This window comes from Mus caroli, unplaced genomic scaffold (genome assembly GCF_978045245.1).
Source record: "Mus caroli unplaced genomic scaffold, Mus_caroli_1 scaffold_2, whole genome shotgun sequence".
NCBI lineage: Eukaryota > Metazoa > Chordata > Mammalia > Rodentia > Muridae > Mus > Mus caroli.
Window position 1 is genome coordinate 170,790,296 of NW_028227257.1, and position 4,927 is coordinate 170,795,222.

The following is a 4,927-nucleotide window of genomic DNA, read 5'->3' on the forward strand; positions in this document are numbered from 1 at the left end:
GCTACAGTGTACTTACATATAATAAATAAATAAATAAATCTTAAAAAAAAAAGATGTCTTTCTCAGTCACTTTTCTACATTGTTATCATATTTTTTTTTTTTTTTTTGAGGCAGAGTCTTTCAGTCAACTTGGGCTTGTCATTTCAGCCAGGCTGGCTGGCCAGTGATCTTAACTAATCCACTTGTCTCTGCCCCCCACTCAGGCCTGTAGTTACCAGGCTCTGACACTTATGCAGCAAGCCCTTTACCCATGGAGCCATCTCCCTAGCCCTGTCAAAAATTCTTTATGAGCACTGCTCAAAGAGAGAGAGAGAGAGAGAGAGAGAGAGAGAGAGAGAGAGAGAGAGAGAGAGAGAGAATGTTACTACTGAGTTTGATCTTAAAATGAAAAATGTATATATGTGATTGTGTGCATGTAAAGAAAAAAGTCTGAAAGGAAATAGACCCCAATAGTAATTCTGCTATGTGAAGAAAGAGGAGCACTCCTCCATTGCTGGTGGGATTGCAAGTTGGTACAACTACTCTGGAAATCAGTCTGGCGGTTCCTCAGAAAATTGGATGTAGTTCTACTGGAAGATCCAGCAATACCTCTACTGGGCATATACCCAGAAAATGCTCTAACCTGTAATAAGGACACATGCTCCATTATGTTCACAGTAGCATTATTTATAATAGCAAGAAGCTGGAAAGAACCCAGATGTCCCTCAACAGAGGAATGGATACAGAAAATGTGGTATATTTATACAATGGAGTACTATTCAGCTATTAAAAACAATGAATTTATGAAATTCTTAGACAAATGGATGGTTCTGGAGGATATCATCCTGAGTGAGGTAACCCAATCACAGAAGAACACACATGATATTCACTCACTGATAAGTGGATATTAGCCCAGAAGCTCAGAATACCCAAGATACTATTTGCAAAACACATGAAACTCAATAAGAAGGAAGACCAAAGTATGGACACTTTCATCCTTCTTAGAAGGGAGACCAAAATACCCATGGAAGGAGTTACAGAGACAAAGTTCAGAGCAGAGTCTGAAGGCATGACCATCCAGAGACTGCCCCACTTGGGGATTTATCCCATAAACAACCATCAAACCCAGACACTATTGCAGATGCCAACAAGAGCTTGCTGACAGGAGACTGATATAGCTGTCTCCTGAGAGGCTTTGCCAATGCCTGGGAAATACAGAAGTGGATGCTCACAGTCATCCATTAGACAGAACACAGAGTCCCCAATGAAGTAACTAGAGAAAGTACCCAAGGAGCTGAAGGGGTTCACAACCCCCTAGGAGGAACAACAATATGAACTAACCAGTAACCCCATAGCTCTAGTTGCATATGTAGCAGAGGATGGCCTAGTCAGTCATCAATAGGAGGAGAGGCCCTTGGTCTTGTGAAGATTCTATGCCCCAGTATAGGGGAATGTCAGGGCCAGGAAGCAGGAGTGGGTGGATTGGGGAGCAGAGGGGAGGGGGAGAGGATAGGGGATTTTCAGAGGTGAAACTAGGAAAGGGGATAACATTTGAAATGTAAATAATTATCTAATAAAAAATCTAAGCCTATATAGTTATGGTAAAGAGATTGTAACTCTGGGAGATAATCAGAGGTGGGAGATTTGCCTGGACTCTGAGGAGGTCAGACATATGAAACTGAGGAGAGGTCATTAGCCATGTTGAAGACATAAAGAAAAAAAGATGTCTTTCTCAGTCACTTTTCTACATTATTATAATTATTAATTAATATTATTATTATTTGAGGCAGAGTCTTTCAGTCAACTTGGGCTTGTCATTTCCGTCAGCCTGGCTGGTCAGTGATCTTAACTAATCACTTGTCTCTGCCCCCATCCAGGCCTGTACTGCCACATCTAGATTTTATGTAGTTACCAGGCTTTCACACTTATGCAGCAAGCCCTTTACCCATAGAGCCATCTCCTTAATCCTGTGGAAAGTTCTTTATAAGCACTGCTCAAAAAAAAAAAAAAAAAAAAAAAAAAAAGAAATAAAGAAAGAAAGAGTGTTACTGAGTTTGATCTTATTTTGTTTTTAAAATGAGAAATGTATATATGTGATTGTGTGTGGGTAAAAAAAAAAAGTCTGAAAGGAAATCGACCCCAATAGTAATTCTGCTATCACAGGAGGGGTTAAGGTTTAGGAATAAGGCTAAAGTGCAGAGACACACAGATTTTACTTTATAAATGGGGTGAAGGGTGAAGCAATGCATATGGCCCCAGTCGTTGATGGGGCAATGCGCCTGTGCAGCTGATGTACTTCTTTGTCACTGGTCATAAAAACTAGACAGGGCATCCTGTGTGGACCATAGGAAGTGCTTGGTGAACTTAATGATGTTTTCCATGAATGAACAAAATGTTGAAGTCTGCAATTAACTATAATACTGGACTGCAGGTTGTGGCTTCACCAGTCTCCATTCTGGATGACTTGTTGTCATTTTAGGCTACTTTAGGAAAGCATGCCCAGTGTCCCCTCTTCCTGCTTGAAGAATGCCTGTCAGATGTTTGTGTCTTTACCCTCTGATCTCTGTAGGGACCGTCTGGGAGGAAAACGCATTCTCATGTTTTGTCTGAAGTAGGAATTGGTACACATGGCAGGATATTACATTTTTAGGCAAAATAAAGTTCTCTTCTTACTTTTACTTGAGTCTAGATATTAGAGATGAATTTTTTCCTACTCTATAATCAACTAGAAAAGAAAATGGAAAGGTCTGCAAAAAATGGTCTCCAAGTTCCTTGCTAATATAAGGCTGGAGACAAAGCCTTATATTAGCTTTATGGGCAAAACTAATCTAGGCAAAAGAAATCAAATGGCAGATAAATCTGCAGCAGTATAACTGAAATTTTTGCATCATATAAACTCTTACTTCACTTCCTCAATAAATCCTATGTTATCCATTTGCCTATTTATCTTAGATCATTCACTTATCCACTAATTTCATAGTCATCTATTTAATCTATATTCATTCACCCATCCCATATCTATCCATCTATCCATCTGCCCATCCATCCACCCACCCATCACATATAAGCCTGTATATTATATTCTTTTTATTTTTGTAAAATTTTTATGTATGAATGTTTTGCTTGCATAAATGTCTTTTTGCCACATTTATGTCTGGTGTCCATCAAGGACAGAGGAAGGCACCAGATCCCGTGGAACTGGAGTCACAGTTGGGTATTACCTGCCACCATGTGGGTGCTGGGAATTGGATCTGGGTCCTCTGCAAGAGCAGCCAGTGCTCTCAACTGCTGAGCCATCTCTCCAGTCCCTCGCATGGTTTTCCTCTCACTGCTGCTAGGGCACTGTCTAACTAGTGCTCACAGTTCTGAGGGACTGTGATGATAATGTTTCCACGATGGAAGCAAAGATGCCATCAAGGTGCGGGCAGTTGCTTAGGAGATTCTTACAGAATAAGCAAAATCAGGAAACCAGTGTCTCTTTGTCTCTTCTCATCTTCCAGTCTCTTTCCAGCTACCCACACTGCAGATCTTAGCCGGGACTAAACTATCATGGGATAATTTAAGAGCCCCAGCTCTAGAATCACAGAGTGTAGGAGGTACAACTTTCTGGAAGATTGTCCTTCCGTCTAGATCTCCAGCACTGCCCCTGTTGTTAGGTAAAGTCCTGTTTCTGCATTTCTTATTACGCTCCATTGAGTTCTGTGTTTAAGCTTGCTCCAGATGCCATACTACCTCAGTTGCCTGTGTGTTAAAATAAGTTCATTGTCTGGTAGAGTAAATCTTTTTCTTCCTTTTTTAAAGATTTATTTATTGATTATATGTAAGTACACTGTAGCTGTCTTCAGACACTCCAGAAGAGGGAGTCAGATCTCCTTACGGATGGTTGTGAGTCACCATGTGGTTGCTGGGATTTGAACTCCGGACCTTTGGAAGAGCAGTCGGGTGCTCTTACCCACTGAGCCATCTCACCAGCCCCCAATCTTTTTCTTTTATCTTACTCAAGATAGTATCAGTTATCGTTGGTCCATGTGTTTTCTTCTGTTCTATAACTAACCTCCGGCTTCTTTTAAAACCTCACCTGTGTTTTTACTTAGGTGTCATCGACTCTATCAACCTTTGGGAAGAAATAAAAATTTCATAATGTTGCGTTTTTCAATTTGTAAATGTGTCTCTTCCTTAGCTTTCTATAATTCCTTTTGCTGTTTATCTTCTGTTCACAGATCTTATACATACTTTACCAACTTTCCTTTTACATTTTTTTTCAAGATTTGCTAACTTTTTTCTTATGTATATGGATGTTTTGCCTGCATGCATTTCTGTGTGTCCTGTGTGTGCAGTGCCTGCAGTGGCCAGAAGAGGTCGTCATGGGATCCCCTGTAACTGGAGTTACAGATGGTTGTGAGCATTGTGGAGGTGCTGGGAGCAGAACATGAGCTCTCTTTGAGAGCAACAAGTACTCTTAACTGCTCGCCATCTCTCCTGCTGAATGCCCTTTATTTTAAACATGAAACAATTGCAGCCTTAAAGAAGAGTGAAATAGTGTGTTGAAGCCCTTTCTTCCTTGACCCCAAATTTATATAAAGAAAGAATATTCCCTGTCCTGTTGGTTACATTCTATGCTTTCTACCTTATCCATGTGTATATATTATTTCCAAGTGTTTATTTTTCCTTTACCAACTGAGAGAAGAATGCATGGATCAGCTCACTTTACCTTTTAGGATTTCAGTATAAATTTCCCAAGAGCACAGTGAGTCTCCCATACAGTCATACCACAGTGATTGAACTCATGAGCCCACCTTTTAAAAGCCTGTGTTGTCTCTCTGGTGTTTTGAAGTGGGACAAGTAATTGGGAAGGGTGCTGCTTACTTCCTGTTTCTTATGAAAGGTATAGTTAGCTACTTAAATATTTGTATGAAACTGGAGTAAGGTTTTTGAGATAGTGTGTCAG